Here is a 12,054-nt window from a genome sequence, read left to right as displayed (position 1 = left end):
TCTGCTCTCCTTGGTTTTAAGAGACTTCGCGTTGAGATGGAGCCTCGTTCTGTCACCCAGGCTGGAGTGCAGTGGTGCAGTCTTGGCTCATTGCAACTTGGGCCTCCCAGGTTCATGTGATCCTCCTACCTCGGCCTCCCGAGTAGCTGGGATTATGAATACACACCACCACGCCCAGCTAATTTTCGTATTTTTAGTGGAGATGGGGTTTTACCATGTTGGCCAGGCTGGTCTCGAACTCCTGACCTCAAGTGATCCACCCACCTTGGCTCCCAAAGCGTTGAAATTACAGGCATGAGACTCTTCACCGGGCCTTCATTCTTTTCATATTGCTTAGAATATGACATGCTGAACAAGGCATGGTGGCTCATGCTTGTAAACCTGATGCTTTGGGAGGACAAGGTGGTTCATTTGAGGCCAGGAGTTAGTTAGTGATCAGCCTGGGCAACATAGCCAGACCTCCTCTCTACAAAAAGAAAAAAGAATGACATGCTATGAAAACTTACTGTATATCATTCATCTGTTGAAGTGTATTTCGGTTGCTTCTTGTTTTTGTCTGTTTTAAATAAAACTGCTATATTTGAATGCAGTTGTTCATATAGGTATGTTTCACTATGGTAATATGGTGGTGTGCAGTGCCTGAGTCACATGATAGATTAAAGTACAACTCTTTTTTGAGTGATCTGCCCACCTCGGCTTCTCAGGTGTGACCTACTGCACTCGGCCTAGTGTACAACTTTTTAAGCAATGCCAAACTATGACTTAAGAATAAAATTATTGCTCTTGTTTGTATATCTACCATCAGTGTCCAAGAATTTCTTCTATCTTACCAAGAGGGAGTATGGTTAGTATTTGAAATTGTTTATTATCTTAATAAGTGGTTATAGCTTTTTGAGTCCCAAAGTGCTGGGATTATAGGTGTGAGCCAACGCACCCTGGCCACTTCGTGTCTTTGCAACATTTTTTAGATATGTATTTGTGTTTTTTGGGGAGCATAATTTGCAAATGGAATCTCTGGTATTTTCCTAACATGCTTGGTGGATACAAGAGTTAAGACTTCCTGTCCTGTTCAGTGTAACAAAAGAAAGTTAAGAAATGTGGATAAAAGATTGTAAGTTAGAAATGGCAAGATAATCAGCTATATGAAGAATCTTGGCCGGGTGTGGTGGCTGAGGCCTGTAATCCCAGCAGTTTGGGAGGCTGAGATGGGTGGATCACAAGGTCAGGAGTTCAAGACCACCCTGGTCAATATGGTGAATTCCTGTCTCTACTAAAAATACAAAAATTAGTCAGGCATGGTGACGGGTGCCTGTAGCCCCAGCTACTTGGGAGGCTGAGGCCGGAAAATCAGTTGAACCTGGGAGGTGGAGGGTGCATTGACCCAATATTGCACCAGTGCACTCCAATCTGGTGACAGAGACATCATCTCAAAAAAAAAAATCTCAATCCATAAATGTTACATTTTATAATTTTATAACAGCATGTTATATAGGCACAGATATTATCCCTAAAAGTTTTTTTTTTTTTTTTTTTTGAGTTACAGTCTCAGTCTGTCACCCAGATTGAAGTGCAATGGGGTGGTCTCAGCTCACTGCAACCTCCACCTCCCAGGTTCAAGTGCCTCTCTTGCCTCAGCCTCCCAAGTAGCTGGGCCTACAGGTTCCTGCCACCAGGCCCAGCTAATTTTTGTATTTTTTAGTAGAGATCGGCTTTCACTACATTAGCCAGGCAGGTCTCAAACTTCTGACCTCATGATCCACCCCCCTCGGCCTCCTAAAGTGCTGGGATTACAGGCATCTGCCACCTCACTCGGCTTATCCCTAGAAATCCTGTGATAGCATGATATATAGGCACCTATAGGCACCTAAAGGTATGACACTTGAGAAATGTGAATAAAAGATTGTAAGTTACAAGTAGCAAGGTACAATCAGATGTTAACAGTCTCAACCCCTAAATGTCGCCTTGTATCACAGCATGTTATATAAGCGCATATAGGCACATATATGAAATATGATAATTCATTCTCAGTTGTGGGCGGCAAGCCACCCAGGCGCCGAGGCAAGAGACCAAGGACACGAGCTGTTCCAGCATAATGAAATATAAAACAAGAATAGTCATACCAGATATAGATCTTAGATATGATTATATATGAATATCATTAATCATTAGTTGGTAGTAATTACTCTTTATCCCAATATTATAATAATCCCTGCTCTATAATCGTAACCTAGGAAAAACCAGGCCATACAGAGATAGGAGCTGAGGGGACATAGTGAGGTGTGACCAGAAGACAAGAGTGCAAGCCTTCTGTTATGCCTGGACAGGGCCACCAGAGGGCTCCTCGGTCTAGCGGTGACGCCAGCATCTGGGAAGATGCCCGTTGCCAGGGGGACCATGGTCTAGCGGTAGCAAAAGGTGTCAAGCAACAACACCCGCTACTTAGCAGACCCAGAAAGGGAGTCTCCTTTTCCCCAGAGGAGTTTAGAGAAGACTCTGCTCCTCCACCTCTTGTGGAGGGCCTGACGCCAGTCAGACTTTCCCGCAGTTATCCGAAGGCCTAACCGTCTCCCTGTGATGCTGTGCTTCAGTGGTCACACTCTTAGTCCACCTTCATGTTCCATCCTGTACACCTGGCTCTGCTTTCTAGATAGCAGTAGTAAATTAGTGAAAGTACTAAAAGTCTCTGATATGTAGAAATAATGGCGTAAGCTCTCTTTCTCTTTGTCTTCTCTCTCTCTCTGCCTCGGATGCCAGGCAGGGAAGGGCCCCCTGTCCAGTGGACACGTGACCCACGTGACCTTATCTATCATTGGAGGACTCATATTCTTTACCCTGCCCCTTTTGCTTTGTACACAATAAATAACAGCGCAGCCAGACATTCGGGGCCACTACCGGTCTCCGCGCATTGGTGGTAGTCCCCCCGGGCCCAGCTGCCTTTTATCTCTGTCTTGTGTCTTTATTTCTACACTGTCTCTGTCGCAGCACATGGGGGAAGACCCACCGACCCTGTGGGGCTGGTCCCTACACTCAGTAATATTTTTCATCCTTCTCACTGGAAATATCTTTGATGATTTTTAATCAACATAGGAGTTTCAATGGTATCTAGAAGTTTAAAAGGGCTTGTTCAAATAAATTATGACCATAAATAGTGAAGAGTATGTTTCTGTCTCTTGTGGTGTAAATTTATTTTTATTACACCCAATTATGTTCACACAAAACCTTTGTAGTCAGGTGGAATTAAAGAGCCTTCCTGGAAAATGGAGGTTGCAATCAGCCAAGATGGTGCCACCGCACTCTAGCCTGGGCAACAGAGCGAGACCCTGCCTCAAAAAAAACTAAAAAATTCTTTATTTCTCCATAAACTACAGTTTATATAAGCACAACTTTCAGTACTAAGCAATTTTAGTCTCTGCAGGCTCTTGTCTTGAATACAACTTTTGTTAATTCTCTTATGAAGTTAATCTTCCTGCTTGTATGTGACTTAAATATATGTCAAAATTTTTTTGTACAAGATTCATACCTCTTTTCTCTTTGAAATTCTTTTACTGTGTTTCATCAACCTAATGTTTATTTTTATTACACCAGTAATTTCCTCATTGTGTTGAATCTTACAGTGGCTTATAAATCGACATATACCTAGAAATGTTTAGCCAGTCCATGTGTATTTGATGTGGCACATTTTTTCCTTTGAATCACATATTCTAAGAGAAGTAACTTCCTCTTGCTAACCTCTACTTTCCCTAAGTGATGAATTAATCCTCTTTAGATGATTATAATTCTCTTTTCAACACATAGCTAGAAAGAAATCTATAAAGAAGAACTTTCCTGGCTCGGTGCCGTGGCTCATGCCTGTAATCTCAGCACTTCAAGAGGCCGAGGTGGGTGGATCACGAAGTCAGGAGTTCAAGACCAGCCTGACCAACATGGTGAAACCATGTCTTTACTAAAAATACAAAAATTAGCTGGGCGTGGTCGTGCACACCTGTAATCCCAGCTACTCAGGAGGCTGAGGCATAGAATTGCTTGAACCTGGCAGGCAGAGGTTGCAGTGAGTCAAGATCGCGCCACTGCACTACAGCCCGGGAAACAGAGCAAGACTCTGTCTCAAAAAAAAAAAAAAAAGAAATGAAACCACAGTCCATGTCTGAGGGGTAAACGTTGTTTATCAATTTGGAGAGAAAATAGATAATGTAATACAATGTTAAAATAGATTAAAAATTAAGATAGAAAAACTACTCAATTTATGCTTCACATAAAATTGAAAATTAAATCAAGCCTACACATAAAAAGGCATTTTATGTATATACGTATATGTGTGTGTATATATATATGTACACACGTATATACGTATATGTGTGTGTATATATATATGTACACACATATATACATATATGTGTATATATATGTACACACATATATACATATATACATATATACGTATATATTCAACCATTCAGTTGAAGTATATATATATACATATATACGTATGTGTGTACATATATATGTGTGTGTATATGTATATACACACACACATACATACACACATACATACTTTTTATTTTATTTTTGGAGACAGAATCTTGCTCTGCTGCCCAGGCTGGAATGCAGTGGCATGATCAAGGCTCACTGCAGCCTCGACCACCCCCAGGGTTCAAGTGATCCTGCCACCTCAGCCTGCTGGGTAGCTGGGACTACAGGGAGGTACCCTGCCTGGCTAATTTTTGCATTTTTTGTGAACACAGGGTTTTGCCATGTTGCCCAGGCTGGTCTCAATCTCCTCGGCTCAAGTCAACAGCCTGTCTCTGCCTCCCAGTGTGCTGGGATTACAGGAATAAACTACTATACCCAACTCAAGATTATTTTTTAAATGGTTTTTCTTAGTAAATTGGGGTGCACAAGTCATTAAAAGCAAGGATTAAATTTAAAGGGAAAAATCTGTTTTACTTTTCTACAGAAAATTAAAACAAAAGCACATTAAAAGTGACAACACGGCCAGGCACAGTGGCTCACACCTGTAATCCCAGCACTTTGGGAGGACGAGGTGGGCGGATCACGAGGTCAGGAGATCGAGACCATCCTGGCTAACACAGTGAAACCCTGTCTCTACTAAAAATACAGAAAGTTAGACAGGTGTGGTGGCACGCGCCTGTCGTCCCAGCTACTCGGGAAGCTGAGGAAGGAGAATGGCATGAACCCAGGAGGCGGAGTTTGCAGTGAGTCAAAATTGTGCCACTGCACTCCAGCCTGGGCGACAGAGTGAGACTGTCTCAAAAAACAAACAAAAAAGCAACTACCCAAGATGGAAATAATGACAAAAATTACTTAAAATGTGCAACATAAAAAGTAGTCATTTAGGCTGGGCGCAGTGGTTCATGCCTGTAATCCCAGCACTTTGGAAGGCCGAGACAGGTGGATCACTTGAGGACAGGAGTTCGAGACCAGTCAGGCCAACACCATGAAACAGTCTCTACTAAAAATCCAAAAATTAGCCAGATGTGGTGTCATGCAACTGTAATCCCAGCTGTTCGGGAGGAGGCACAAGAATCACTTGAATGCAGGAGGCAGAGGTTGCAGTAAGCTGTGATCATGCCATTGCCCTCCAGCCTAGGCAACAGAGCTAGACCCTTGTCTTAAAAAAAAAAAAAAAAAGGAAAGGAGTCATCTATAATTTTACTACTTATATAGATTACATTGAGATAAATCACAAAATATTAGGCAAAACTTTAAAACAATTTTTAACTATCCAGTATATCAAAGAGAGATGCCACACATTGTATTTGTTTGCAAGAATGTCATTGTGATTACAAAACTGATCACTAACCATTCAGTTGAAGTTGATTGAGAACTTAAAACTATTTCCTTTTTTTTTGAGATGGAGCCTCACTTTGTCACCCAGGCTGGAGTGCAGTGGCGTGATCTTGGCTCACTGCAACCTCCGTCTCCTGGGTTCAAGTGATTCTTTTGCCTCAGCCTCCTGAGTAGCTGGGATTACAGGTTTGTGTCACTAAGCCCGGCTCATTTTTGTATTTTTAGTAGAGATGGGGTTTCACCATGTTGGCCAGAGCCACCACATTATTTTTAAGCCAGGTGCGGTGGCTCACGCCTATAATCCCAGCACTTTGGGAGGCCAAGGTGGGTGGATCACCTGAAGTTGGGAGTTTGAGGCCAGCCTGATCAACTTGAAGAAACCCTGTCTCTACTAAAAATACAAAAAATTAGCCGGGCGTGGTGGCACATGCCTGTAATCCCAGCTACTTGGGAGGCAGAGGCAAGAGAATGGCTTGAACCTGGGAGGCAGAGGTTGTGGTGAGCCGAGATCACGGCACTGCACTCCAGCCTGGGTGACAAGAGCAAGACTCTGTCTCAAGATAAATAAATAAAAATAAAAAATAAACATGATGATCACAGATGCAGTCACATTTTCTGAGTTCTTGTCTCTCTGCCAGCGCCACCCAGATAGCCTCACAAAACTTTGACCCAGCCACTGTCAGTGTCGCCACCGCCCATAAAGGAGCTGAGCCCAGCAGGGGCACTGCCTGGGGCCCTGTAGGCAAAAGGCTACAGCAGGAGCTGATGACCCTCATGATGCCTGGTGACAAAAGAATTTCTGCCTGCCCTGAAAGCCTTATCAAATGGAGACAATCCATGGAGCAGCTGGCACAGTACATGAAGATCTGAGGTATAAGCTCTTGCTGGAGTTCCTCAATGACTACCCACCCCTACGATGCACCCACAGTGAAGTTCCTCACACCCTGCTACCACCCTAACATGGACACCCAGGGTAACATGCCTGGACGTCCTGAAGGAGAAGTGGTCTGCCCTGTATGATATCAGGACCATCCTGCTCTCTATTCGGTGCCTGCTAGGAGAACTCAACATTGACAGCCCTTTGAACACACATGCTACCAAGCTCTGGGAAAACCCCACAGCTTTAAGAAATATCTGCAAGGACTGGGCGCGGTGGCTCACACCTGTAATCCCAGCACTTTGGGAGGCCGAGGTGGGTGGATCACCTGAGGTAGAGAGTCCAAGTCCTGACAAACATGGAGAAACCTCATCCCTATTTTAAAAAATTAGCCAAGTGTGGTGGCACACACCTGTAATCCCAGCTACTCAGAAGGCTGAAGCAAGAGAACCGCTTGAACCCAGGAGGTGGAGGTTGCGGTGAGCCGAGATCTCGCTATTGCACTACAGCCTGGGCAACAAGAGTGAAACTCTGTTTCAAAAATAAATAAATAAATAAATAAAAATAAAAATAAGGAAGTACCTGCAAGAAAGCTACTCAAATTAGGTCACCAGCCAGGAGCTCTGACCCAGGCTGCCCAGCCTATCCTTGTGTTGTCTTTTTAATTTTTCCTTAGATGGTCTGCCCTTTCCGTGATTTCTGTGTAGAACTCTGTATCTTGAGCTGTGGTACTATTTTTGTTTTGTCTTTTAATTTAAGCCTTGGTAGAGCCCTTGTGATGAATATTAAATAAACACATTTTGGTCCGGGCGTAGTGCCTCTAGCCTGTAATCCCAGCACTTTGGGAGGCTGAGGCGGGTGAATCACGAGGTCAGGAGATCGAGACCATCCTGCCTAACACGGTGAAACCTCGTCTCTACTAAAAATACAAAAAAATTAGCCGGGCGTGGTGACAGACGCCTATAGTCCCAGCTGCTCAGGAGGCTGAGGGAGGAGAATGGCGTGAACCCGGGAGGCGGAGCTTGCAGTGAGCCGAGATCACACCACTGCACTCCAGGCTGGGCACAGAGCAAGACTTCATCTCAAAAAATAAAAATAAAAAAAAGAAAAAAGAAAACATTTTGGTCATTAAAAAGCAAGAAAAAAATGATACGAGAGAGCACCCAGGGATTATAAGAGGAAACACTTTATTACATCACTCATCCAAAATTCCAGAAAATGGAAAGTACTCTACTGTACAGCAAAGTAAATCATTGGTTGTCTGCAGAACAGAAAGAAAGCCTTTATAAAACGGTTCCAGGTAAACATAAAAGTGTTAAGTTCATTATTGTGACTATGTTAATGGTTTCATGGGATTACATGAAACTCCAGATTTATCACATACTACAGCTTAAATATGCATAGCTTACTGTCATTTATAACTTATCACAGCTTTAAAATATACTTCAGACTGGCAGCAGTGGCTCACACCTGTAATCCCACCACTTTGGGAGGCTGAGGCAGGCATATCACCTGAGGTCAGGAGTCTGAGATTAGCCTGGCCAACATGGCAAAACTCCATCTCTACTAAAAATACAAAAATTGGCCAGGCATGGTGGCACATGCTTCCAGTCCCACCTACACGGGAGGCTGAGCCAGAAGAATTGCTTGAACCTAGGAGGTAGAGGTTGCAATGAGCCGAGGTCATGCCACTGCACTCCAGCCTGGGTGACAGTGAGACTCTGTCAAAAAAAAAAAAAAGATTGGGCACGGTGGCTCATGCCTGTAATCCCAGCACTTTGGGAGGCCAAGGCGGGCAGATCACGAGATCAGGAGATTGAGACCATTCTGGTTAACATGGTGAAACCCCATCTCTAGTAAAGATACAAAAAATTAGCCGGGCGTGGTGGCGGGCACCTGTAGTCCCAGCTACTCGGGAGGCTGAGGCAGAAGAATGGCGTGAACCCAGGAGGCAGAGCTTGCAGTGAGCCGAGATCGTGCCACTGCACTCCATCCAGCCTGGGCAACAGAGCGAGACTCTGTCTCAAAATAAATAATAATAATAAAATGCAGTTCAAAAGAAAAATATAGATTTACCATTAGTTTTGGAAAACAGGTTTGGCAACTCTATGCTGACTACACCAATTCTTCTCATGCCCCAAGTGGGAAAACTAGCCTCCATGGTAACGAATATTGATGTGGCAGTAAGGCCATTTCCACCTGATTAACTGGCTGGCTGGTCACAAAGACCACATCACTGAACTGAGATCTCCCTTCTCCTATCATCTTCCTCCTGCTAATGCAGGAATGACCTTGAGGAGAACAGCCCAGAATGGGTACAGGAATTCACAAAACCTTTAGATTATTTCCTCGGACAATGGCCTCAGCAATACAACATTCATCATTATGGAAGTCCTGATAACTCCTGTATCTGCATATTCATCACATACGTAGTGACTGGATCATTGTGGATGCCCTTTTAAAAGACACGCATTATGCTGCATGCAGTGGCTCACACCTGTAATCCCAGCACTTTGGGAGGCTGAGGCCAGATCACAAGGTCAGGAGTTCGAGACCAGCCTGGCCAACATGATGAAATCCCATCTCTACTAAAAATACAAAAATTAGCTGGGTGTGGTGGCATGTGCCCGTAGTCCCAGCTACTCGGGAGGCTGAGGCAGGAGAATCATTTGAACCTGGGAGATGGAGGTTGCCATGAGCCAAGATTATGCCATTGCACTCCAGCCTGGGCGACAGGGCAAGACTCTGTCTCAAAAAAAAAAAAAAAAAAAAAAAGACATGAGTTGCAGTTACACTATTCTGTCTCCTCCACTGCCTATAAATAAAGTAATTCTATAAAATTATAATTTCACCTGATAGCATTACAATCTGTGATGTTATCCTACAGAATTCTGGATATCAGGGCATGTGTCTGCATTGCAACAGCTGGGGAACAGACTTCCCACAGCTGTACCAAGTATAACGCAATATACCTCGTAAAAGAATTTTGTCTTGTTCAAAAAACGCCAGAAATTGTCACAAAAAATGCCCTGTATCCAGCTGACCTATGAACCCACAAATTTTAGTATCCATGCTACAGATAAAGACCACAAAGCCCTGAAGGCCTTCTTTGGAGGCCTCTGGCAGCTGTGCAAAGCAGTCCACAAGTGGAGAAAGCTATGTTCTGCATTCATACCGTTCCATTAGCCACAAAGAGTTTAGCTACGCCAACAAAAGCTGTGACCCCCTTCATAGTAACAGGACCTACTTGTTTCTGAACCACCCATACAGTGAAAACAACCCTCAAGATTGAAGAAGGTTGAAACAATAAGGCCTTCATAATAGCACAAACCGGAGAAATGGGAGGCAAACTGTTCTTAGGATCATGACTTGGAGGGTAGAAAATTTGCCAAGATTGATGTGATACCCACAAGATCTCTGAAAGACATAGTCCATCTTTTCAAGTCAACATAAGAGGCCTCTGGGACAAAAATGGGTAACATCCATGCCATGACTTATCAGACAGAAAAAAATGACGAAGAAGTGCTGAAGCTACTCAACAAATCCTTCTGTGACTCGATCAGAAATTAAAAGTTAAAAAAAAAAAAAAAAAGGCCAGGCACAGTAACTCACACCTCTAATCCCAAAATGTTTAGAGGCCAAGGTGAGAGGATCGCTTGAGCCGGGAGTTTAAGACCAGCCTAGGCAACATGGTGAGACCCTGTCTCTCCAAAACTTAAAAAAATTAGTGGAGCATGGTAGTGCATGCCTATGGTTTCAGCTACTCAGGAGGTTGAGGCAACAGAATCACTTATGCCTGGGAGATCGAGGGTGCAGTGAAATGTGAACGCACCACTGCACGCCATCCTGAGCGACACAGTGACACCCTGTCAAAAAAAAATCTAGCAAGATGCCTGGGTAGAGTGAAAAATGCACTTTAGCTGCCACATGCTTGGAACTTTTGCAGATGCTCAATAAATGACATTAAATCTAGGTAGGCGGCACCCTCAAAGGGTTACACTGAAAAAGAAATAACATTCCATATACATCTATGGTGTTTTTCTCATGTCAATGTTCGAGGCTCCAAAAAAAAGGCTGAAGGCTTTCTTGCATTCATTACATTCAAAAAGCATTTCTGCAGTGGGAAGTCTCCTGTGTGTTATGAAGCTAGATTTCTACATAAATATCTCACATGTCACACTGGTAAGGCCCTGATCCAGTGTTAACTCTCTCATCTTGAAGGAGCACAGAGGTGTGGCTACAAAATTGCCCAAATGTATTTCATTTGTCTAGTATGAACTCTCTGATATTCAAGGAGAGAAGACCTTCAGGTAACCTTTTTTCCACATTTGCTGCAATCACAAGACCTTACTCCAGTGTGAACTCTCCTGTGTTTAACAAGACTGAAAGTTTCAGCAAAGGATTTCCCACATTCACTGCACTCATAAGGTGGTGTGACCAGTGTGAACTCTCTTATGAACACAGAATGCAGAGCTGTGGGTAGATGACTTCCCACAATCATTGCATTCATATGGCCTTTCTCCAATGTGAACTCTCTGGTGTGCAATGAGGTGGTCCTTCTTGCTAAAAACTTTCTGACAATCCTCACACTCATATGGCTTTTCTCCAGTGTGAACTCTGGTGTACAAGGAGGCGAGACTCCTTATTAAATAATTTCCCACATTTCTCACATTTATGAGGCTTTTCTCCAGTGTGAACTCTCTTGTGTTTAGTGAGACTGGAGCTTTCAGCAAAACATTTTCCACATTCACTGCACTCATAAGGCTTTTCTCCAGTGTGAATTCGCTTGTGTTTAGTGAAACTGGAGCTTTCAGCAAAAGATTTTCCACATTCACTGCACTCATAAGGCTTTTCTCCAGTGTGAATTCGCTTATGAACACAGAATGTAGAGCTGTGGGTAAATGATTTTCCACAATCATTGCATTCATAAGGCCTTTCTCCAGTGTGAACTCTCTGATGTGCAATGAGTTGGTACTTGTTTCTAAAAAATTTCTGACAAGCTTCACAAGCATATGGCTTTTCTCCAGTGTGAATTCTCTGGTGTACAAGGAGGTGAGACTTCTGCTTAAATACTTTTCCACATTCCCTACATACATAAGGCTCTTCTCCAGTATGGCCATGCTGGTGTAGAATGAGGTTACCCCTGTGACTAAAACATTTCCCACATTCCCCACACTTAAAAGGTCTTTCTGTAGTGTGAACTCGCTGATGATTCCTAAGGTGTCCTTTTTCATTAAAAGATTTCCCACAGTCTCCACATTTGTAAGGTCTTTCTCCAGTGTGCATGCGTTGATGGTGAACAAGGCTGCGCTTATGACTAAAAGATTTCCCACATTCTCCACACTCATAAGGCCTTTCTCCAGTATGAA

The 12,054-nt window shown here is 43.4% G+C and overlaps 1 protein-coding gene and 1 pseudogene across 1 annotated transcript in view; both read left to right on the top strand.

Moving 5' to 3' along the window:
• LOC116479314 (zinc finger protein 552) overlaps nucleotides 1–12,054 on the top strand; it is a 123,501-nt gene that overhangs the window by 19,658 nt on the left and 91,789 nt on the right. The window lies entirely within an intron of this gene.
• LOC116479358 (ubiquitin-conjugating enzyme E2 C-like) lies at nucleotides 6,315–9,977 on the top strand (annotated as a pseudogene).

This window comes from Hylobates moloch, unplaced genomic scaffold (genome assembly GCF_009828535.3).
Source record: "Hylobates moloch isolate HMO894 unplaced genomic scaffold, HMol_V3 SCAFFOLD_12, whole genome shotgun sequence".
NCBI classification, from domain to species: Eukaryota; Metazoa; Chordata; class Mammalia; order Primates; family Hylobatidae; genus Hylobates; species Hylobates moloch.
Note: the sequence above shows the minus strand (reverse complement) of the source record. Positions and strands in the feature narration are given on the sequence as shown.